The sequence below is a fragment of the Meriones unguiculatus genome, chromosome 1, assembly GCF_030254825.1.
Source record: "Meriones unguiculatus strain TT.TT164.6M chromosome 1, Bangor_MerUng_6.1, whole genome shotgun sequence".
Lineage (NCBI taxonomy): Eukaryota > Metazoa > Chordata > Mammalia > Rodentia > Muridae > Meriones > Meriones unguiculatus.
Genome location: NC_083349.1, coordinates 191,696,604 through 191,722,445, shown reverse-complemented (window position 1 = coordinate 191,722,445; position 25,842 = coordinate 191,696,604). Strand labels below are relative to the sequence as shown.

Here is a 25,842-nt window from a genome sequence, read left to right as displayed (position 1 = left end):
GAAAGCAGAGAGATGAATACTGGGCTTAGCTTGTTTTGTTTTCATTTAGTCTAGGACCCCCACATTTAGCATGAATCCTCCCACCCCAATTAATCCCAACTAGGGGCTTTATAGGCATGACCAGAGGTTTGTGGTTTTTTTCCTTGAGAAACAGAGCTTCAGGAATGAATCTCTCTCTCTTTCTCTCTCTCTCTCTCTCTCTCTCTCTGTCTGTCTCTGTCTCTCTGTCTATCTAAATAAATAAATAGAACTTATTAGAGTGGCTTATAGGTTGTAGCCTTACCATTTTAACATTGGCTGTCTTTAAATCCAAGAATCCAATGCGTATTCAGTCCACAAGCTGGATGTCTCAGCTGATCTTCAATATATGTCAGAATCTCAAAGAAGTAGCCTCTGAAGCCAGTGAGGGAATGAACTTGCCAGTGAGCATGAGGGCAAGCTGCTAAAGAACAAGGACTTCCTTTAGGCTGCACCAGAAGGTATGGCCAAGATGGAAGGTGGGCCTTTCCACTTTGAATGATCCAATCAAGAAAAGTTTCTCACAAGTGTCCCGAGCAGCTTGGGGTAACTTCAGATGTAGTCAAGTTGACAACTAAGATTCTAAGTCTCACCAAGTTGACGGTGCATTAGTAGTGGTTTGTTGTTTAAGAATATTATTATAAATTGTTAATCTATAAAACGCATTCTTTGTAAATGAGTTATAGAGTATGTAGCTTTGTCTAAAGTATTCAACCTACTTCCAATGAAGTAGGTTGCATTTTCAAAGTAAGAATTTTTTTCTAAACCCATTAGGATTTAGGAACTGTTAGAGTTTCTGAGTTCATGCCTCTTGTTCAAAGATATTTGTTTTTCATTCTTTTGAGTAGTAGGGTGGATTATGTAGCTCAGCTTATAGAATGTTTGTTTATCAGAAGAGCTGAGTTTAGTTCCAGGGACTGTGTAAACCATGTGTAGTGGCACATAGAAATTCAAGGTTTTCCTTAACTACATAGCAAGTTCAAGAATAGCCTGAGATATTGAAATAGTCTTTAAAAAGATAATTGTGCCTTGTGTATAGCCACACAGAGGGTTAGATTTCTAATGCACAAATCTTGTTTAGGAGCAAGAGATTATATTCCCATTTTTATGTGATGGTATATTGATTTTATGTAGTCTCATGCAACAGCCCAGGACTGGGCTACCTTATAAGCAGAGTTTCTTGCTACCAGGGTTATCAAGACGATTCCAGTACTCAGCTTCCCGAAGGATACAGAGAGAGGTCATAAATGAGTCTTCTGAGCCCATGGGACTGAGGATATCAGATCCCTGGAATCTTGGTGTGGTATGGGAACCATCATGGCCCTAGCCATCAGCTACAATGACTGCGACGATTACTTCTTGTTGTTGTTGTTCTTTCTCCTCTTCCTACGTCTTCTCCTCCTCTTCTTCCTTCTTTAACTTGAGTCAGGGTCTCATGAAATAGCTCTGTCTGGTCTGAAACTTGCTGTGCTATATAGACCAGGTTCTCCTCAAATCCACAGAGATCCATTCACTGTGCTTCTGGAATGCTGAGATGAAAGGTCTATGCTACCATTTCCATTTAGCAATGGATTTTGAGCTTATCTAGCAAACATTTTGAGCTTATCTTTACAGCGGCAAAATTCTTTTTTGGCTATAGCATCTTGGAAGAAATTGCTGGAATTTACCTGTCATGTGTCAGGGAAAGCTGAGAGGCAGTTATTTGCCTGTTTAAGAATTCGGATCTGCAGTGAAACTTCCTTGTTGGAATCTTGGCACTGCCTTTTCCATGTGTGGTCTTGAGCAAGTTGCTTATTTGTGTCTTAGCTACCTGACCTATAAAGTAGAACTAACTCAGTACCTAATTAATAGAGTCATTTTAGGGCTAGTATAGGCAAAGGGCTTAGAAAATGTGTGATACAATTGCTCAATAAATATTTTCTAGAATACAGAGAAAGTTCATATTTTTCATTTGTTATGATAATTGAACCCAGGGCCTTGCACATATTAAGGCATATGCTCTCGTGTTAAGCTCATTCTTTTAGTTTTTACTTTCATTCTGATCTGCTACCCTAAGCAAGTGGAAGAGGCTTAGAGGTATGGCTGATGGTCTGGGAATCCTATCTAGACCTGCCTTTGTCCGTGATGTAAATTGTATATGCAGTGGTACATGGCATCAGCTTCTAACGTTCTCATATCTTACTCTCCAGTTACCCTCAAAGCAGATCATATTAAACTTGATGGTCTCATAAGTTTTAATATTTGAAAGTTCTAGAATTTTCTACTATGAAGTATAACATTTTTTTCTCTTCTCCGTTTCCTGCTTTTCCTTTTGCAGTTGAGTGGATATGTTGCTCTACTTCCCACACATATACCAAAATAGCTTTGACTGTGGAAATATTAGGTATCTTACTGGCAGCATACAACAATTTTTATTATTATCTGGGTTTGAATCCCACCCTTTGCTAAGCTTCAGATTTTATTTAGGGGGCAAGAATTACATTTTTCAAATGGAATAAAAACACCAACTTCATAGGGCTATTTCAAGGCTTAGTAATGAATACAAAACTGTCAGCACAGTGCCTCACATCTAATAAGTTGCAGGTACTGGGAAGGTAATATACCTATCATCACCATTAGTTTCAAATCAGTGAGGAAATAGTATATGAACCAGGAGTCGAGGCACATACTTTCAGTTCTAGCAATAGCTAGGAGTTGAGCCAGAAGGATTGCTGTGCATGAATTTGAACCAACGTGGGTTCTGTATACTGAGTTCTAGGCTAACCTAAGCTACCATTCATTGTGAAATCCTTGTTTCAAAACCTCCGTTCTACTACCTTAAAAAAATAAATAAAAAGGAAGAAAAGAAAAAAAGACAACACCAGCCCTCAATTTTTTTCTTGGAACTGTGAGTCTAAATAAAATGCAGCAATTACTTGCTTGGGATATACAATGGCTTTTCTCTTACAGTCAGGATTGTGTATGTGCACGGCAGGTACATAGACTAGCACACATGTAAGGAGGCCAGAGGTCTATGGTGGGCACCTCCCACAATTGTTCTTCATCTTATTCCCGAGACTGTCATTCATGGAACCTCGAGCTCAGTGATTCACCTAAACCAACTGGCGAACAGGTACAAGGAACCTTTTCTCTCTGTCTCCCCAGCACTGGGATTAAAGCTCTGAGCTTCTGTGAATAAAGTGTAATTAATAAAATTAAGAAAAAAAAAGCCCTGAGCTTCTGCCCTCAGCTTTTCATATTGGTTCTGGGGATCTGAACTGGGATCCTCATGCTTGTATGCCAAGCCCTTTCCTGACTGAGCCGTCTCCAACCCTTCTAGGACATACAAGGGTGCTCTAATCCAGTATGATCTGAGATTTGACTTTCCCAGCTAGGCTCTGCCCAGATGTTATAGGCCAGATTTCCATTATATATTCCCCTTAATTCCTCGTAAGAAAAACTGGAAAATTGTGACTTAGTGCGCACTTTAATTTAACTAGAATTGGAAAGTACTTTTAGTGGTTGTTTGATTTTTGTGTTTTGTGGCAGGAGACTCACCATATCACCCTTGCTGGCCTGGAACTCACAGCGCCCCATCTTCCTCTGTCCCCTAATGCTGGAATTAAAGGCGTGCATCACCACGTCTGTGAGGAATGTGAGGCAGATGGTGTGTGCACAGTGAGCAAGCAGAGAGGGGGGTGCTGGTGCTCACCTTTCTTTTTCCTTTTTATTTGGTGTACAGCCCCATCCTGATTCCAGCCTGATCCACATTCAGGGTGGATCTTCCTTTCTTAAACATTTCTGTAAAGATCAGGCATGCTGGTGTGGGCCTTTAATCCTAGCCCTTTGGAGGCAGAGGCAGGAGTATCATCTCTATGAGTTTGAGGCCAGTCTGATCTACATAGGAGTGCCAGGCTAGCCAGAGCTATATAATGACACTTTCTCAAAAAACAAACAAACAAACAAACAAACAAACAAAAACAAACAACATACACACACACAACAATCTCCAAACAGCAAAGAAAAACCACCACCACCAACAAAAAAAAAACAAACAAACCTCCAAACTTCTCTCAGAATACTCTCATAGACACCCAGAAGCATGTCCTAGGTAATTGTAAATCAAGGCAGGTAACAATGAAAATCACATTTACTAACTCAGAAAATACATACTAAAATTATAAGTAGAAGATAGGAGAAAGGATATCAATAGTGGGAGGACTGTCCAGATAGAATTGTTATGACAGTTGATAGAAAATAGTATTGAGCTGAGATGCCAGCGGTGTGTGTGCTGTGGTGCCTTATGTAGATGTAGAGGGAGCAGGTTAATTGTAAGTGATCTTTGATGCAGGGAGAAAGGTTTCTGGAGTTGTTGCCATAGTATCAAGTCACATCCTTCTAGAAATAGGGTCCCACTGTGGAGCCTCCACCTTTTATGGCAAGCAGCTAGGCAGTGAAACCATCTGAAGATATCCTCAGATACGAGTTTCCTTATATTTTGGTATGTCACATGTATTGCCCTGAGGCTTACCTATTCTTCTAACAAATCTACTTGGTGGTTTAGCATTTAATGCGTGCGCCCCCTACAAGGGGCTGAGGTTATGTACCTTTGCTTTACCTAGGAACCAGTTTATACTTAGTACATGCTAACTATGCCCACACGCTAACCGATCTGAACAAGATATAAATGTTTTCCGTATTTCGTGTTCTGCTAGTTCTTGTTGGACTTACTGGCTTCTCAAGAAAGCTGTCATCCACACAGTTGCCCTTACTGCAAAATGCTGAGGTTGTTTGGTTCATTGATTCCTCCATATTTATATTTTGCCAACTCTGGTAGTGTTTTGGATAATTGTTCCTTTCTCTTCAGTACTACTAATTTATTTTTATTTGTTTTTGATGCAGAGAAAAAGATAATTGTTTGTTTTGGAGAATTCTCATATGTCGCCTCAATTTTTTCTTTTGTATATGTATCTGTGTGGTGGATATGAGTTTAGGTGGATATGGAGGGCAAGCCTCAGACCAGTATTGGTTGTGTGTATTCTTAAGTCACGCTCCACTTTATGCTTTAGGACGGTCTCTCACTGAATCTGGAGTTCACCGATTAGCCAGGCTGGCCGGCCAGTGAGTTCCGTGGCTCTGCCTAGCTCACCCCCCTGGCTCTGGGTTGCTTTTACATGAGTGCTGGGGATCAGATTCTCAGGACTGTATGGCAAGTGCTTTACCAGCTGTGTGGCAAGGGCTTTACTCCCCAACTCTTCATTTCTATGTAGTTTAGTGTTTTAACATAATTTTGCTGGTAGGTCTGCACAGCACCAGCAAATTCAGCTTCTACTGCAACCATAGTCCTGTTCTGTTCTGTTCTTTTTGTGTTTTTCCCAGACAGGGTTTCATGTAGCCCAGGCCAGCCTGGAACTTACAGTATAGCTCAGGATGGCCCTAAATTCCTGATCCTCCTGCTTCTGTCTGTCAAGTGGTAGGATTACAGGCATAAACCACACCTGCCATCATAGTTTATTTCTAAAAAATGGTGCCCGTTAAGCAGGGTTGGCAGAAGAGGAGTAAAAAAGTTAGTTGTTAAACAGATAAAACCACTTTCCATATGTGATCATTTTGAATTTGGACAATAAAGCCCATCTGTTTTCCCTTAAACAAAAGGTATATTCGAATACAGACATTTGTAACCTAATGTAAGGAATTCCTGTTCTTTTTAGAATACCGTTTAGAAGCACACTAATTCTGCTTTATACACAGGTAGTAAGTCAGTTTTGAAAGTGTTATTTGTCGACTTTCTGTTTTCTTTCAGGAAGAGAACATTTTATAATTTATTAATATAACTTAAAGGAATAGGACAGGTATTGTAGAAAAAGATAATCAGAAATATAAAATTGCCTTAGAGGCAGTTTTCTTGTGGAATATATAAGAAGAGGGAATCAATTTCTCTTACAGGATTATTTTGTATTGAAATCACAGAAGGGTTAGAGAGATGGCTCAGTGGTTAACAATATTTGATGCTCTCACAGAGGACCCACATTTGGTTCCCAGCACCCACACCACAGCTCATAACCTTCTATAACTACATTTCCAGGGAATCCAATGCCTTCCAGAGGCATACGCCTCCATGTAGGCAAAATATCCATACACATAAAATAATAATAAAGTTTTAAAACAAAGCATAGAAACAGTCGAGGAGAACATTAGTGGTATATATATATATTTTTCTTTTTTCTTTTTGGTTTTCAAAATATGGTTTTTCTGTGTGGTCCTGGAGCTGTCAGTAGACCAAGCTGGTCTCGAACTTGGAGATCTGCCTGCCTCTGCCTCTTGAATGCTGGGATCAAAGGCTTGTTTTACACCACTGCATGGCACATTAGTAGTATTTACAGATTCATTGTTTGCGTTTTATTCAGAGTTAATATGTTTGCTAGTCTTCTTCAAATAGATCCCTTAAAAACCTGTGGTAAGCCAGGTGTGGTGATGTATGCCTGGAATTCCAACACTTGGAAGGCTGAGGCAAGAAAATTGCCATAAACTGTAGGTCTGCCTGGATTTGGATAGTTCAAAGCCAGCCCATGCTACATAATGAGACCTTGTCTCAAAAACTCAAACCCAAACAAAAGCGAAACTTAGCTAGAGCTCCCTTCCCAACTGCTACTTTCCTGTGTGTTTCTATTGTACTTGACATTTTACTTTTTTAAAAACTGAGGTGTGACTTTAATGAGGTACTGAGTTTACAGTTCAGAGGAGTCCACCAGACTCAGGTGTGGTGGAATGTCCTCTTTTCACCTGGTATGATAGTTGGATCACTGGCTCTGGATACTATTTGTCTCTTAGTTTCTGTTTCTACTATGTAGAATAAGAGAGTTTGACCAATGGATCTTCTAGCGTAGAGGCTCAGTGTTGAGATGGCACCAAAGTTCTTTGCTGTTCTCTTGGATAAAAGATTTTTGTTCCATAACATTTGCTTTCCTTATTTAGTTCCACTTCTGGTGGGTGTGAGTAAAGCCAGGCTAAATGTTCTTGAACTTGGATTATTTTTTTTCTTATATGATTGAAGTTAAGTGTTCCAAACAGGTATTGAATTAACCTTTTAAGCCTTCTAACATTTTTTTCTGAACTGAAAAATCTATTAGAATTACATTGATGAAGAAGACTTTAAAATAAGCCGGGCCCAGTGGGACATGCCTGTAATCCCAGCACTGGAAGACAGAGGCAGGTGGATCTCTGTGAGTTTGAGGCCATCCTGGCCTCCAAAGTGAGTCCAGGCCAACCAAGGCTACACAGAGAATCCTTGCCTTGAAAAACTTTAAAAAAAAGAAAAAGAAAAAAAAGGGGGCTTAAAAAAATCTTTGGTTTACATGGAGCCATTCCTAGGAATGTCTGAGATGTTCATTCTATTATACAGTGTGGTAGTTAAAAGCTTAGATACTGGCTCCTTATCATCTGGCTTCACATCTGGCTCTGCTGAGTGTTATTTTTGTCATTTTAGGCAAGCTGAAAGGACAGTTCCTATCTAATAGTGAAGTCTGAGGACTACATTCCTGGCCCATGGTCTTACGTATGGTTAGCTGATATTTTACACTCAAAGGGCCAGATGCTCCTACTATGTGTGTTATAATTGTCATGGTCTATGAACATAACTCTATCATAATCCTCATTGAAGAGATTGAGGCTCAGAGGGGTAAATTAATTGGCACAAGATCACATAGAAAATGAGTGCGGGAATTATGGCTGAAGCTAGATGTTTCTGACTGACTTCAGAACCCCTTACTTCTACAATTATGCTACTCTAAGCCTTTGGAAATCTGAAATGCTGTTAATCTGAGGCTGTTAGTGTCAGACATCTCAAGTCTCAGATGGAATTTAAGTAAGTGTTTCTCCCACTGTCACGATAAAGTGACCTGACCAGCCGTTGCTCTTTTATAAAAGTACCTTTTAGGCTTCAGGGTTTTCTATGGATTATGTGACCTTTTTTTTGTGCCTTTTCTCAACAAAATGAAGCACCCTGGCAACCAGTTCAAATATAGTTTTCCTTGTGACCTTGGCCTTGGGCTAGGTTGGGGATAACAGGGGTGTTGTTGAAAAGGAAGTTTTAAGAGATCTACTTTTCTTAATTTAAGAGTGAAAAATTTAACAAAATAATCGCTATGAATGGTTTGGCCATCTATTTAGCTCCATTTAATTCGGATCTTTCTTGCCTAAATGTTATTGATGTTTTAATATGGAACTTAGTCCTTTGATTTGTTGCTTGAAAATAAAAACCATTTTTTTTCTGTTATAAATCTTTAAAGTATATTTGTTTTAATCACCTCTAGCTAGCCATTTTTTCTTACTTGAAAATCCTGTAGTCCAAACAATGGCACATAAATAGGCTTCTGTCGTTATTCATCCTCCTATGACAATACCATGCTGAGTAATAGTAAATTAGTGTGCTGCTGAGTTAGACATTACAACATTTTAAGACCCACAGTTTACTTCACCTGAGTAGTTGAGTCAGGTGTTTAGTAGTTTAGGAAATATCTACATTGGTTTCAAATATTATAAATAATCAGAAGTTAATTCGATACAACAATCTGTAAGAAAGTCTGTAAGCCCTGTCATCTTTATTTACAGATGAATAGGTAAGGAAATTTTATCCAGTTTATTTTGAAAAGTCTAAGAGTTGGCAAATATTTTGGTAAAAAGTTGGGTGGTGTGCTGTGATTACCCAACTTCTAGTGTAGAGCAAAAGCAGCCATAGGCAGTGTCTTAGTTGGACTACCATTGATGTCATGAGACACTTTGACAAAAAGCAACTTGGGGAGGAAAGGGTTTGTTTTGCTGATCTTCAAAGGCAGTCAGGGCAGGAACCTGGAGGCAGGAACTAATGCAGAGGTTATAGAGGATTGTAGCTTACTGGGTTGTTCCCCCAGGCTTCCTCAACATGATTTCTTAATAGAACTCAGGACCACCAACCCAGGGGTTTCTGCACCCACAGTGGGCTAGGCCCTCCTCATCAATAACAAAATAGGAAAATTTCCTACACACTTGCCTGCAACAGCCCTATCTTATGGAGACATTTTCTCAGTTGAGGTTCCCTCCTCCCACATGACTCTAACTTTTGTCAAGTGGATGTAAAAAGTAGCTGGCACAGGCAGTTTATATCATGGCCCCTTCATCTGTGGAGGAATAGTTCCAAAACCCTTAGTGGATGCCCCAAATTATGGGTAGTCCTAGACCGATGCATACTGTTATTTCCTTATTATTAAAGATTTCGCTTCTCTCCTCTCCTTCCCTCTCCTCTCTTCTCCTCTTCTCACTTTCCCTCTCCCCTCCCCTTCCCTTCCTTTCTATCCCCTTCTTCTTTCTAACTAAAGGCACTCAAAAACTTCTTCGTAGCATATCCAGATTGCCAGCATCACTCCTTTTCTGCCTTACGGCCATTATAAAAGCAAGGTAAGAGTTCCTGGAACACAAGCACTATGAACACTGTCAGGTCTGTCATTACATGACTAATGGGTGGGTAGCCTATACAGTGGGAATGCCGTGAACAAAGACTAGCAGTGGGAAGATGTAAGGCTGCGTACTCAGAACAGTACAGAATTCAGCATTCATATATTATTCAGTTGGGAACGGTTATTTGTTTGGCTCCATGTGCCGATTTTTAGTCCTCATTGTATGTTTTTAAATGATAAGTTGAAAATCTAGTACTATGCAAAACAGGTAGGCTCAATACTTCAGTTGATATTTACCAAATTAAAATTTTGGGTTGGGTTTCTGAATTTAACTGACATCCGTTTGCCAAAACCTGCTTGCGCTTGGAAGAAGAACGGGATTGTTGCTATTTCCTCTGTATGAGAACAGCTAAAACAGGTGGCTGGCAGCAGGGAAGGGAAGATGAAGGACAAAAAAATACAGTATTTTGTGATTTTCAGTTTCTGCATGAAATTTCAAGTCTAGTTAGGTTTTGTTCATTCTGATCAGTACTAAGTCAATTAGTACTTAGTTTGCCAATATATTTTTAATTATTAAGATAAATAATTTTGTTAGAAATTCAAAGCTGACTATTTCTATTTTTAATTTGCAATCTATATGATATAAAGTATTTATTTATATTGTTTTATCTTGTTTAAAAAGTTTTTGTATTTTACATTTTTTGTGTGTGTATATGCATGTGTGCGTGTATGTATTTGTAGCCCAGGCTGGCCTTACAATCACTACTATAGTCTAAACTGGCTTTGAACTTGTGATTCTCCTGCCTCAGCCTCTCTCTAGTGCTGAGATTCTAGGCATGCACCATCACACCCTGTTACAGTTTAAAGTTTTTATTCTAACTATTTTCTTTTGATTGGTGGATTTTAGAGCTGGCGTTACTAATTAAAGTATTCCAAGTAGCTTTAGAGAATCCTTTTAAATAGTGAGTTTGCAATCACAAATATCTTAGAGCTTAAGAAATAAGAAGGATTAGATTGATCAGTCATTTTGAAAAGCAAAGGGAGGCCTACTTGAGTATCTTAAACCACAGTCCCATGTTTTTATTAAAACCAACTCCCTCAAACATGTATTAAAAAAACGGCATATGGAATATTCGTTTCTTGTTGCTCTGATAAACCCACTAAAAGGGGCTTCCCTTAGCTCACACTTCAAGGAGTCAGTTTATCAGGCATGGCAGTGAAGTCCTGGCAGCAGGAGCTTGCCACACTGTGCTAGCAGTCAGGAAGCAGAGAGAGAGGAATGCTGCTGTTCAGTTTGCGTTCTCCTTTTTATTCAGTTCAAGATCCTGGTTCATAAAAGGTGTTGTCCAGGTAAAGTAGGCACAACCCCTGACAGGTGTGCCCAGAGGCTTTTGTTTGTCTGCTAAGGTAATTCTAGATTCGGCAGCTTGACATCCAAGATTAACATCACAGTGAGGCTGCAGTGGATTTGGGGGCTGTAATTTAGAGATAATTTTTCTTGAAGCTTTTTCCCCCCACACTAATGGTACAGTGATATTGTATAACTCCCCATCCACCCTATAGTCAATTACTAGATTTTGATGCTTCCTTTAGCAGTCATCCTACTTAAAAAGATTCTGCCTAATAAAAAAGTAATCAGTACTCCCAGCGTGAACTCACTGTGCAGCCTAGGCTGACCTTGAACTTACAGTGACCTTATGCTGGCAGCTTCCCCACTGCTGCAATTATAGGCATGCACTACCATATCTGGCTGTAAACTTACCTTATATTTCAGCATTTTGATCCTTTGTAAGATAGTGTATGAATACATTTTCAAAATGGATACATTAAAGATTTTTAAAAATTATTTTGCTGGTATTATGAATATTAATAAAAATTCACTTTGGGGGTTGGATGAGCCCTTTGAACCTTACGTGGAAAGCCTTCTGTGCAGTCATTTAATTCCCATTGGATTTTCTCTTAAGAAGCTAATAGTCATATTCCAGATGGGTTTAAAACTGTCTAACAGACCTGGAAGGGATAGGAGCTCCACAAGGAGAGCAACAGAACCAAAAAATCTGGGCACAGGGGTCTTTTCTGAGACTGATACTCCAACCAAGTACTATGCATGGAGATAACCTAGAACCCCTGCACAGATGTAGCCCAGGGCAGTTCAGTGTCCAAGTGGGTACCCGAGTAAGAGGAACAGGGACTGTCTCTGACATGAATTCAGTGGATGGCTATTTGACCACCTCTCCCTGAGGGGGGAGCAGCCTTACTAGACCTCAGAGGAAAACAGTGCAGCCTGTCCTGAAGAGACCTGATAGGCTAGAGTCAGATGGAAGGGGAGGAGGACCTCCCCTCTCAGTGGACTTAGGAAAGGGCCATGGGAGGAAAAGAGGAAGGGAGGGTGGGATTGGAAGGGAATGAGGGAGGGGGCTATAGCTGGGATACAAAGTGAATAAACTGTAATTTATAAAATAAATAAATAAATTCTAAAAAGGCCAAAAATAAAAAACTTGTCTAGCAAATAGGAAGAATAGATAAAATAGAAGACGAAGAGAAAAACAGTAATGCTAATAGGCAGAGCACATACCTGAGATCTAAATCGTTTTGGTATCTATATGGCAAGCATTCACTAGTCTATGAACTGACAGCACTGAAAAGTTGTTTTTTAGAGGGTGGGCAGGCAAGAGTGCCACATGAATATGTGGAGGTCAGAGGCCACTTTTCTCATGGTGGGTTCCAGGGATCAGACTTTTGTCCGGCCTGCATAGCAAGCACTTTTACCTGCTGCTCCATCTTGGTAACTCACCTTCTGAGAAATTTGGTAGAGGTAAAGGAGGAAAAGTCGTTCAACTTGTGTGATTAGAGGAGGTTATGCCTTGGGGTCTCAGATTTCTGAGAGAAATTGAGTTTAATTTATCACACAGGTGAGGGAAAGGAGTAGTTTATGAAGAAAGGTGGAAGGAGCTAAGAAATTATGAGAAAGAGTATTAAAAAGTGGGTGTCTTGCACATTGAAGCTGACAGAGGAGGGAGTGCAAAGTGGTGTGGAAAAGGATTTTTGAGCTTCAGATGTTGAGGACCCCCCCAATGGAGGCAGGGAAGCTTCTCATACTTTGATTTATTAGGTGTGTCTGTTAGCTACTTTGGCCTCGCTGAACTAAAAATAAATAAATAAAAAAAGAGGGGGAGTGGAGTCCTGTTTGAAACTTAAGTGCTTTGTTTTTGCTTTTTTTGGTGGGGCGTTATTTCCAAGGTAGAGAACATATGAAGATTATTCTGAAGATCTAACATTCGGCCTAGAGCTGTAACTCAGTTGGTAGAGTGCTTGCCTACCATTTGGGAAGCCCTGGATTTAACCCTTAGCACTGCACAAGCAGGAGGCCAGCCTGCAATAAGGAGACCCTGTCTCAAACAAGCAACACACTCACATAAATCCCTTGACATTAGGAATTTAGTGTTCTTAGCTCTTATTCTAGTTTCCACTAATCTTGGTAAAAGTGTGTAATCTCTCTTTAGTCTCACTTCCAGGTCAGAAACAATTAGATTTTTTGATTGTGTTATGCCCTGCCTCTGTCAGTGAAGGTGGGCGTGGGTGGATGTAGGTAAGTGTAGCTAGAGACGAGGAAGCGAGCTAATTGCCACTGAAGCAGCAGTAAAGACTAAGTGAGTGCCTCTAATTAGCTCTTCAGGTATTTGGGAAGAAAATATCAGGAGAATTAGTGTAATTGAAAAAGATAATTTGCCTGGTGATTGAATTTGAGACACTGTAACCTGGATGAAAAAGATGATCTATACTTCACAAGTGAACTTTTAAGGATCCCCTTCTTCTATCAGACAGATTAGAAAAGTAATTACCTGTACTACCTATTTCCAGTATAAACTGAATTGTTAACAAAGGGAGAGCTTGTTGGCAAGATCAGATTCAGCTCTTCTTTACTGTTCTTAAAGCTACTAACCTATTCTTTTTTGGATCTGTCATTGTCTCACATTTATTTGTTTTTCTTGCTTCTGTTGTTTTCCAACTGTAATCCTAGATGACTTTGTGATGGTTTTAATCTTTTAAAAAAAGGTTTACTTTTTCATTTTTTGCTTATGTATATATGTGTATGCCTGTGTGAGTTTATGTGGCTCACATGCATTCAGGTTCCTGCAGAGTCACTGGATCCCCTGGAACTGGAGTTACAGCCAGTTGTGAGTTGCCATGTGGGTGCTGGGAATTGAACCCAGGTCTCTGTCAGCTGTCTAACTCTAACCACTGAACCGTCTCCAATGCTAAATGTTCTTAATCTTAAACATGATTTTCACTCTTATATAAAAAGTTTCAGAGAACCTCTGGGATGGCTTCTGAAAAGGGAGAGAGCTGAAGGTTCAGAATGTGCTTGGTAATTGAGTCTTAACTTTTGGGACAGTCAAATGGCTCAGGATTTAAAGACACGTGCTGTTAAGTTCAACCACCTGAGTTGATCTTGAGACCCACATAGTGGAAGAGGACAACTGACTGTCCTCTGGTTTCCACATGTGTACCATGGCATTGTCCCCCCTCCCAAAAAGATTATAAAAATTTAAAAAATGATTTTTAAAAATTTAGAAACTTTTATTACAGTTAAGAAACACTATCAGCCAAGGCCACACAGAGAAACCCTGATTCAAAAAACCAGCCAAACAAAAAAAAGATACACTATGATTTACACTCTAGTCTGTTTCTAATTCAACAACTATTCTAAGCTGGGCATAGTGTCACATGCCCTTAACCCCAGTACTTGGAGGCAGAGGCAGGTTGATCTCTGTGAGTTTGAGGCCAGCCTGGTCTACGAAGTGAGTTCCATTGACACCCAGAGCTATGTAGAGAGACCTGTCTTAAAACAAAACAAACAAAACCAACCATTATACTTTTCTCCAAATCTATATGGTCTTCCTTAATTTGCACTAAATAAATACATGCTTCTTCTTGCTTGAGACTTTGTGAAGACCATTACTTTAATGTAGGGTATAACACAACATTATTTTTATCAAAAATTAATGTCAGATTAATGGGACAGAGTTGAAATTAGTTTCTGTTGCTATTGTTCTTTCCAGCACTGGAAAAAAAAAATCTTTGTGTTTTTAAGTGCTCTCATGAAGGTGCCAGGTATTGGTTCTGCCTTATGGAGTGGGCCTGAAATTTTGCTAGAAAGTGGCTGGTTACCCCTAAGAGTAGTGCCACTATTGCAAGGACTATATCTTGCCAAGTAGGTCATTTATTGTAGGTCACAGAGGTTATTGCTAGATAAGATTCATGATTACTTTTCCTTCGAGAACATGCCTTTTCCCTTGATTTACATACTATAAATGCTATCTAGCAAGGATGAAGCTGGAAGGTCAGTAGCAGCTTGATTTCTCCATGTTCTGTGATTCAAGTATATATATGTTGTTTTCAGCAGTAGAGTCTTACTGTCAAGTACTAGAGCATAACCAAGAGCAGTGGCAATAGCCTGTAGTGTTTTGGGGTGTCTATGGGACCTCACTGGCCAACAACTCAGAGAAGTAATCCATTCCTGGCACTGACCTTTTCATTTGTTAGCCTATGGTTGTCTAGAAGGGACACTGCTATCCTCTTTAAATGGAGGGTAACTTCACTTAAATACTTTTAAAAATGTGTATATATTTTTAGGAACCTTCTTCAACTTTCATTTGACTTTTTCAAAAGGTCTTTAGTGTGGCTGGAGAGATGGCTCAGTGGTTAAGAATGTTTATTGCTCTTACAAAGAACCCAAGTTTGGTTCCCAGCATGTATATCAAATGGGTCATAATCACCTGTCACTCAGTTCCAGGGGATCTGACACCCTGTGGCCTCTGTAGGCACCCACCTGCATGTTCACAATGCACATAAGCTCAATGGGCAGATACACACACTAAAAGTAAAAAGCGCAATATTTCAATCTAAGGGCTCTCTGAAACTACCTATAGCATGGCTGAAAATTAGTATCCTCCTACTCCTAGAAAGTAAATAATTTAAAAGGTTGTTATATTAATATTTTTAAATTCAAAATTCTTACTTTTGACTTGGTATGATGGAATCCAATTGATTCCAGCACTCCAGAGGCAGAGGCTAGTGATCTCTGAGTTTGAGGCCAGCCTGGTCTGCAGAGTGAAGTTCAGGACAGCAATGGCCACATAGAGAAACCCTGTCTTGAAAAATCAAACAAACAAAAAGAACAATACAAAATTCTTACTAAAGTTATCTATTTATTCACAGTTCAGCTGCACACTTGTTCCCTTATGGCTTTTTTTAAATGATTTTGTTGTTTCTTTAGTCCTAACTTGAATTTAATATGATACATATTTTATCAATGACTTTCAAAGTAATTATCATGTATTATTGAACATTTAATTATTAAATTATAAAGATAACTTAAATTCTGAATTTTATCCGGTAAACTCCTATGATTAGAAAATTCTCTTGTGGTGTTCTATTTTATAATTAGTATGCCAGGTAAAACTAATTAAACATATTTGGAGCCCCCTAGCAAAATCTGTAATTAGACATGCTGTTTATAATTAATTGACTCTTCTCATTATTACCTTTTCCTTCTCCTTTGAATTAATCAGTTATGTTCTTCTGTAGTGATACTTGTCTTCCTGACTGAGACACTGTGATCACTGTGGATGGTTAAAAGAACTTAATATTTAAACTTTGTAGTTTGACAGTGGTGGTGCATACCTTTAATCCTAGCACTTAGGAAGCAGAAGTAGGTGGATTTTCGAATTTGAGGACAGGTTTGTCTACAGAGCCATTCCAGGGCAACCAGGGCTACCTAGAGAAACCCTTGTCTTGAAAAACCTAAAAAGAAAAATAAAACTAAACTTTGCATAAAACATAAAAATAGAGTTATATATGCAATAAAGTATTGTATTGAAGGTTTTTGTCCTTGTTATCAAATTAAAAACTTATTTTAGCAGAAGCTAAAAGCAGCTTAGAAATCAGGTAGACATGGCCACTTTTCTTTTGCAGTTTTTAAGGAACTGTGGTTTTCTTGCCGATCTGGCTAGTGCCTGCATAACTTTGACAGATTCCAATGATTCTTGAGTCATTGGTACGTCTGGTATGTCCTCATTTATTTTGGCAAAGAACTAAAAATCTACTACCATAGTCTATATAAAGAGCAGTGCCCTTTGATTTGGATATAAAGAACAAGAGTATAATTTAGAGTATTTATCAGTCAGTACAACAGAGGCACCACTCAGTCCAGATGGCCCTAGTACTGGATCATAGTCCTGAAGGAGTTATCCCACCTTTATTCTGTGTCACCTATCCTGTTTGGTTGCCGGGTTGTTGTGGTGGTAGATCATCAGTTACCTTAGAGCTGGTGGAATGTGAGGCAGTGACAGGACCAGAGACTACATTACAGGGTATTTAGGTACTCCAGGACATCACTTCAAGATGTGGTATGGTATACCATCTTAGTGCTAGCTTTGTCAAGAGGTGCTCAGATACTATCTACAGAGAATTTGCCTTCTATGTAAGAGACAATTACAATTAGTTTGTGAAGTACTTAATAGAAGTTTGTAAAAAAGTACACAGGGCAGATGAAGGCTGAAGTCATTTTTGTATTAAAATGAGTGGAACTTGATCATTATTTTATATGAGATAAGCTAGTTTCAAGAAAGCAGGTATTACATATTTTTTTCATATGAAGAATTTAGGGTGTTTTGTTGTGTTTTAAGCATGAAAGTAGAAAAGAGACTAGGAAGAGGAAATGAGCAGGGGAGAGAGTAAAAAAAAAGTAATGAGGGTTGTGAACATGATTAAAATAAGTTGTATATATTTATGAAAATATTGCAGAGATGATTCGCTGTATATCCTATGTATGTATGTATGCATGTATGTATGTATGTGTGTCTGTCTATCTATCTATCTATCTATCTATCTATCTATCTATCTATCTATCTATCTATCTTTCCATCCATCCATTTATCTATAGCTTATCACCTGTCTGTCCTGGAACTTTTCATGGAGACCAGGTTGGTCTCAAACTCAAAGAGATCTACCTGCCTCTGCCTCCAAATTTCTGGGATTGAGTCTGTAATTTTTGAAAACAATAATAATATTGATAAATAATGATTAGATAACTTTAAGAAAATATATAGGGTAAGAATTATGAGAACAAATTTTTTGGGGGACAGTGACCAGTGAGACTTCTGTTATGAGTAAAAATTTGCCAAATATGTTTGAGGAGATTCTAAATGAATTGTGGTCAAGGAAGAAAGGCAAAGGCCCAAGAACATGAAAATATACAGTGCATTAAGAGATGACAGGAACAGTAGAAGATTGTCTTAGTTATTGTTGTCTTCTGAAAAGACATCATAAATAAGGCAACTTATAAATGGAAGCATTTAATTGGGAACTTGCACAATTTCAGAAGCTTAGTTCTTGATCATCATGGTGGGAAGCATGGCAGCAGGCAAGCAGAGAGTTTACATTTGACCCACAAGCCCACAACAGAAAGAGAGGGAGATTGGGAATGGTAAGGGCTTTGGAGCCTTGAAGCCTACTCCAGTGACACACCTCCAGCAAGGCCACACCTCCCTCTTAATCCTTCCTACCCAGTCTACCAACTTGGAACCAAATATTCAAATATATGAGCCTCTGGGCGCTATTCTTATTTAGACCACTATAAAGATTAAAACACTTTTCAGACACTTGCTTTTTAAGTTAGATAAGTAACACCACATTTGTACTTTTGAAATTACTTCCCTTTGATGAGGAAACTACTGGAGTGTTTGATATGGAAGTTTCTTCTGCTGTATCCAGACTCTCTTTACATAGGAAAAGGAGGGACTATAGGGATTTGTTCATGTTTAGGGCTGTACTAAGCACTGATAGAGCAAGAGTGCAATTAAAATCTCTCTGGTTCACCAAGAGGTTTCTAATGAGCAAACAGATTAAGGATGCTAGCTTTTTAATGACATCAAACTGTTGCCTCTGAGGCTTTTTGGCTGACATCATGAAGCTAATTTTGCTTAATGGCTATGGAGGCCTACAAATTCAAATGTGCAGAAAATGCAGTAAGTAACTAGCCTGTCAGATTCTGTTTGCCTGTCATCTTTTCTGTGAATAGCAGCTTTTGTTTCAAAATTGTCTGAAGCAATTATGTGGACCCCTTCAAGATTGTATTCATATATGCAGTATAATTTAATTCAAAGCCATCTAAATATAGCACATCAGCAAAACTCTGCATCACTGTCTATTTTTGGAACTGGGGAACACATCTCTGCACATCTCTTTTATTTCAGAGAACTCTTGAAATATGTCAAACCTTTGTAGTTGTGTAGGTTCTGGTTTTATTGCAAGAATTGACTCACATCCTTGAAATACAGTAAAGCAGTGGTTCTCAACCTTCCTAATGCTGTGACCCTTTAATATAGTTCATCATGTTTGTAGTGACCCCAACAAAATTATTTTTGTTACTGCTTCATAATTTTAGTTTTGCTACTGTTTTGAATCATAATGTAAGTATTTGATATACAGGATATCTGATATGCAACCTTTATGAAAGGGTCATTTGACCCTCCCAAAGGGTTTGCAACCCATAGGTTAATAACCACAGCAGTAAAGTCATGGAAAGTAGAGAAAATGTTTTTTCTGTAAGTGTGCTGTCTAGTGTTATGCCAACTTTACACAAAGTATGGTCTCTGGAAAGGAGGTAGTTTCAACTGAGAAAAGGCTTCCATAAGATGAGCTGTAGGCAAGCCTATACAGTAGTGCTTCTCAACCTTCCTAATGCTGCAACCTGTTGTTTTTAACAAAATCTCAGTTGTTTGATTTCACCAATAAAGAATTGGGAGCCAGATGCAGGGGTGGAAGTCCGCTAGCTCAGAAAGGCAGAGAAAACACCCAGCTGACCTTCCCCCTCAGCTGACTTCTGGGAAGGAATCCCCCTCTCCCTTGCCATCTCAAACAAGACTTCTTGAAACTGAATGTCTCTCCCTTCTACTTCCTGTGCATCTCTCTGTCTTCCTCACTTCTTCCTCTGTTTTTTTTTTTCTTAATAATACTATGTTTACTTCCTGTGAACTGATTACTTATTCTGCCTCTTGACCTATGGTTGAATTTATTTAATCCTGTTTACAATATTCAAGCAGAAAGCTCTTGGATTAAAAGTATGTGGTATGTGCTAAGGCTAAGCCATACCACAACAAAAACCTCCCCGCCCCCCAGTAAATAACACAGTCTTATGGCTCACAGTGTGCTCAAATAACCTGCAACTATGACCCTTTAATACAGTTTCTCATGTTGTGGTGACCCTCAATTATAAAATTAGTTTCATTGCTGCTTCATAACTGTTATTTATTTATTTATGAAGAGGAAGTTGAGAAAGGGTTTCTCTGTGTAACCGAGCCTTGACTGTCTTAGACTTGTTTTGTAGACCAGGCTGGTCTCACCTCACAGATATCCACCTGCCTCTGCCTCCCTGAGTACTGGCCTCTAATACAAATACCTGTGTTTTTGAATGGTCTTAGGTGACCCCTGTGAGAGTCTTTTGACCTCCCAAGAGTCAAGACCCACAAGTTAAAAATTGCTTCTATAGGGCCTTTTCTTAACTTAGTGAGAAGGGCCTAGCCCATTGTGGTTGATGCCATTCCTGGGCTGGTGGTCTTCGGTTCTGTAAGAAAGCAAGGCTGAGCAAGCCATGGGGAGCATTCCAGTAAGCAACACCCTCCATGGCCTCTGCATAAGCTCCTGCCTTCAGTTTCCTGCCCTGTTTTGACTTCCTCCAATGCTGAGCAGGGATTTGGAAGTTTAACCCAAATAAACCATTCCCCTCCATGCAACGTGCTTTGGTAATGGTGTTTCATCACAGCAGTGATAACCCTAATTAAGATATTGACTGTTTAGCTTACTGAACCATCTGAAAACATCTTTGCTAGGATTTGTGTGGAATACAAAGGTGAGCAAGTGATATTTTCTGTCTTTTTGTTTTGATTTGTTTTGAGACAGTTTCTATCTGTGTAGCCCTGGCTGTCCTGGAGCTCACTATGTAGACCAGGCTAGCCTGCAACTCATAGAGGTCCATCTGCCTTTGCCCCTAAGTGCTGGAATTAAAGGCATACACCACCGTGCCTAGCTGAAACTGATATTTTCCTAGATCTCTAATTAGTACTTTTCTCTTGAAATTATGTAGTAAAAATAGTTGTCTTAGTGTGTTTTTGTATGTGGTATTATAGGTGACAGTAAAGATGTGAGTTTCAAAGATGATTTTGAGTAGAAGTTTTAGGTTTTCTGGTGGCTTTATTTTTATTCATCAACATTACTTATTTATTTCCCAATACTCTAATTAGTAAAGACTTTTCAATGAAATATGTATCATATTCTAATATTATTAAGCATATATTTAGATAGCATTGAATTAGATTAGATTGAATAGAATATCAGTTGTTACTATTTGTAGAATAAATTTACTCAGTAAAAAGGAAACCAAAGTAATCAGCATGTGAAAAGTCTTAGCTCGTTTAATGTGCTTAATGTTATAAAAAGAATAGTTCAACCTTAAATGCACAGGGTTTGTTTGATTTTTTCAGGTGCATTGCATTTTTATGTTAATAAAGGCTCTTAGAACTCAAACAGAAGTGGTTCAACTACTTTAAATACTGATAATTTGCATATTAAATCTAAGGGCTTTGATAACTTAAAAAAGTATTTCTTTTGGACCCTTGCCAGCTGCCATGGCCAAAATGTCTGCAGGTATGCATGCAGGTTCAAGGGCTGTCGCTGCTAGTACTTGAAAACTTGAGCAGATACAAAAGCAAGTAGATGAAGTGGTTGACATCATGAGAGCTGGTGTGGATAACGTCAGAAACAGACCAGAACTCTCAGTTAGATGGCCAAACAGATGCACTTCTAGCAGATACTTATCATTTTGAAACAAGTGTTGCCAAATTGAAGAAAAGGTATTGGTGAAAGACAAGATGAGGGGATAGGGATGATCGTTGTTGTTCTCATCATCACCATTATATCATTGTCATCATTGTGTGGTATGTCTCTTAAGGTAGAACCAGAGAAACAAAAGCTCACTGTTGAGGCCTGTCTTTGGGACTTTCACCTTAGAACCTGCTATGTTATCAAGCTTGCTGTCTTTCTTAGGGTTTCTAGTGCTGTGAAGAGACACAAGAACCACAGCAACTCTTGTATAGGAAAACATTTAATAGGGGCAGGCTTACAGTTCAAAAGTTGGGTCCATTATTGTTATGGTGGGAAGCATAGTGGCACACAGGAAGACATGGTTGGAGAGTTAGCTGAGAGTTCTATGACTAGATCAGTAGGCAGCAGGGAGAAAGAGAGGGAGAGAGAGAGAGAGAGAGAGAGACAGAGAGAGAGAGAAGAGACAGAGCACCAGCACAATAGTGCTACTTTGTATGAGCCTATGGAGGCCATTTTTATTCAAACCACCACACTTACCTACTGTTATTTTCAAATGATTATTTTTGTTAGTTTACATACAATTCAATGTCTAGGAAATTTGCCTTTGTTTTTAATATACTCAAAATTGGAGGTGTGGCTGACCCTACCCACAGTGTCTTTATAGGTTTATGGATGGGCTGGGACAGGACTTCTGATGCTCCTTTCTGGCTTTTAGAGTCTCTACTGAAAAGTCAGGTATTATTTTATGGGTCTGTTTTTATGTAACTTGATCTTTTTTCCTTGAAGCTTTTACTATCTTTCTTTGTTCTGTATGTGTATTTTGATTATTACTTGACATGGGAAATTTCTTTTCTGCCCCTATTTGGTGTTCAGTATACTTTATGTAGCTTAGTAGGCACCTTCATTTGTTAAAAATATTTTCTGCGCCTTGACCTGGGTTTTTTCTTCTTCCTCTTCTTTTTATTTAGATTTGGTCTTTCATATTGTCCTAGATTTTCTGGATGTTTTGTGCCTGGAGTTTTTAGGTATATGTTTTGTTTTTTAAGACAGGGTTTCTCTGTATAGTCCTGGCTGTCCTGGAACTCTCTATATAGATCAGGCTGGCCCTGAAATTGGAGAGATCCACTTACCTCTGCCTCCTGAGTGCTGGGATACAGACGTGCACCACTGCCACCTGACTTGACTTTTTAGTTTTAACCTATTTTTGACTGAGGTGTCCATTTCTTCTACCTTGTGTTCAGTGCTTGAGACTTTCTCTTCCATGTCTGCTGAGGCTTACTTCTGAGGGTGTTGTTTGAATTTAAATTTACATTTTCAGCTTTATTTCACTTTGGGGTTCCTTAGTGATTCAATTTCTGTTTTCATGTTCAACTGTTTTCATTATTTTTTTTTAATTGTTTCTTTGTGTTTTCACAGACTTCAGTAAGGGATTTATTTGTATCCTCTTGAAGGTCCTTGAAATACTCATAATTGGTATTTTGAAGCCCCTGTCTTGCTCTTCAGCTATATTGCATTGCTCAGGGCCTACCATAGTAAGGTTACTGGGTTGTGGTAGAAGCATATTGTCTTGGCTGTTCATGTGTTTGTTTTTGTGCTGGTGTCTAGGCATCTGGAGTCATGATGTTTGAGATGATTGTAGATGTTGATATTTGGTTTTGCCTTTGTTGAGTGGGTGGTCCAGTCCTTGGTTTCTGTTGTACTTTCTTGTTTTTAGGAAAGTGTAGCGGCGGTGGGTTCTCTGCTTCTGCCCTGTGTTACTAGATTGTTCAGAAATTTGTGTTTGTGTTTGTGTGCAAAAGCAGCAATAATCGAAGTATCATTGAATCTGCCTCTGGTTCTTTTATCTCGGCCCCTGACATCGGCAAAACAATAGAATTGTTGAAGACTTTCCTCATGTAACTTATTTGAACCCATGTTAACTAAGGAATACGTTGCTTATGTGTTCGTTTAGCTGGAAATTTGCCCCCTATGATGACCTGAATAAAGTGTTTATTTATATGAAAAAGTTGTTTATGTGTGGGTGTTGCCTGCTTGTATGTATTCTCACCACATACATGTAAGACCCTTTGAGGCTAAAAGAGAGTGCCATATTCCCCTGGGACTGAAGTTACAGATGGTTGTCACCTGCTGTGTGGATGCCATGCTGTTAATTGAATCCACGTCCTCTTAAAGAGCAACCAGTTCTCTTAACTGACATGCTGCTGCTGCTTTTTTAAATATCTTTATGAAATATTTAGTTCAGAAGCCAGGAAATTCTTTTGGTAAAGGATCAGATACTATTTGAATCTTTGTGGGCACAGAATATCTGTGTTGCATATTCTTCTTTTGTTTTGATGTATCTTTTACCGACATGTAATAGTATATCATGTATGTGCCTGGTGCCCACAGAATCCAGAAAAGAAAATCAAATACCCTGGAACTGGTGTTAATGGTGGGTGATAGCTATTGTGTGGGTTCTGGGAACCAAACTCTGACTCTCTGAAAGAATAACAAATGTTTATAACTGTTGAGCCATCTCCCAACCCCTCTTTTTGATATTATTATTATTATTTGTTAACAACATTTTTAAAATCTCAAAATCATCCTTCTCTTAAGATCCTGGCAAACGCAGCCCATGGATGGATTTGGACTCCAAGTTATAGTTTGATTTCTAGTTTAGTTGTTTGTGATAATTATTACTGAACATAACTCCTACAGAGTTTAGAAACCAAGACTTGGTTGTTCATGTATTCACATGCTGTCTTCTTCATATAGTTGTTATTGTTAGACATTGAGCATTTTTGATGCATAAATTAAATAAATATCTTAATCATTTGAGAAGCTTCTAGCTGTGTTAGTATCTAACTCTTTATAGATATAAATGAGTTCTAATATAATTCTTTGCTTGAAGTTTTGATTATTTTTACCCCCTCCTCTCATCTCCCTCCCACTAAACCCCTCCTTTTTCTAACAAAACTTCTTCCTACTTTCATATCATTTTTTTTTCCTAATGTGTGTCCCACTGTATTTAATTAGAGTTTCTTATGTTAGCATGGGTGGATGAGGCTCTTTATTTTAGCAAGGGCAGCTTGCTAGTGGATACACTATTGAGGAATTGACTTCCTCTTTTGTTTTGATGTATCTTTTACCGACATGTAATATGTATGTGCCTGGTGCCCACAGAATCCAGAAAAGAAAATCAAATACCCTGGAACTGGTGTTAATGGTGGGTGACAGCTATTGTGTGGGTTCTGGGAATCAAACTCTGACTCTCTGAAAGAACCATTAAATGCCTGTAGCTTTTTAAGGAGTGATAGAGCCTCATAAGCTTCTCCCCCAGGCATAATGGAACATTTGACAGGTCTAGTATTGCTCAAGTCTTGTGCAGTTAACCATAACTCTTTGAGTTCATGGGCTCAGTAGCCATGTCATGTCCAGAAGATAAGGCTTCACAACCCTCCCCCCTTCTCCATCTCTTCTGTTCTTTCTGCCCCACATCTGTGATGTTCTCCAACATGTCCTATTTAGGGCTGAACATTTATCTCATCATCTTGAGTCTTTGTATTTGCCACTGCCTAGTGTAAAAAAGAAGTTTTTCTGACCAAGGCTGAGCTCAGCACTAACTTGTTTGTATATTTGCAGGGCAGCTTGACAAATATTACTTAGCCAAACATCTGTAATTTGTTCTTCCTAGAGTCCATGACTTTCCCAGCTATGAGCTTTTGACCACACTTACAGTGTCAGGTATGGTTTCTTTCCCACAGAGTGGGCCTTACATCTAATCAGAAAGTTGATGACAGTCATACTTGTACCTTGGGTACCTCTTGTCTGACAGGTTGGTGTTGCTGCACACGAACTGCAGAGCTGGGCAGGACTTGGTGACTCCTCCCCCAGCAGCCCACCAGTATTGTGAGAGCTGGCCAGCAGGGAGGAGGCTTCCAGCTCAGTGCTAGCCTAACTTCTCTATGTCTTACAACCATGGTGTACGGTGTCTTGGTGTCTTCATCAGTAGGGCCTTCTCATCTGTTTCTGGTGGGCAAGCAAGAGCAATGGTAACCAAGGGCTTGCTTTGTTTTGATGGCCCTCTAGAGTGTCCCTGACCAACAACTCAGGGAAGTTCCCATTCCCAGCACTGGGATTTCTGTCTAATAGCCTACAGCTTCTGGGAGCAACGTTATCTGTCCAGTGGGGTACTTCCATTTTCTTTTTAATTATATTTTTAAATTACCTTTAAAGTGGTAGTCCCTATAGGATTTTTAAAATACATCCTCAATATCCCCTTACTGATTCCTTTCCCCATTTCCTACCTTACTCCTGCTTACTTAAAAGAAAAGGTTGTGCGAAGCGAGGTTACTGGTTTAAAGGATTTGAATTTTGCGTGTTTATGTATTGTCTGTGTGTATGTAGTGAATGCATGTGAGTATGCAGGTGTGTTTGCCCATGCCTATACATGTAGAAGCCAGAGCATGCTCTGTTGTTGTTGGTCTTATCACCTTGAAACTAGCCATGCCAGCCTTTTATGGGTGCTGGAGATCCTCACACTGGACCT

General features: G+C 39.1%; 1 protein-coding gene across 3 annotated transcripts in view; it reads left to right on the top strand.

Annotated features, from left to right (window-relative positions):
* Positions 1–25,842, top strand: part of Peak1 (pseudopodium enriched atypical kinase 1) — a 239,720-nt gene that overhangs the window by 16,421 nt on the left and 197,457 nt on the right. The window contains exon 2 of one of the 3 annotated variants that reach the window (XM_060374285.1): positions 9,351–9,429. The exons of the other annotated variants lie outside the window; for them this stretch is intronic. The gene's annotated coding sequence lies outside the window, so the exon portion shown is untranslated. The remainder of the gene's footprint in view (positions 1–9,350; positions 9,430–25,842) is intronic. 3 annotated transcript variants of the gene reach the window in all.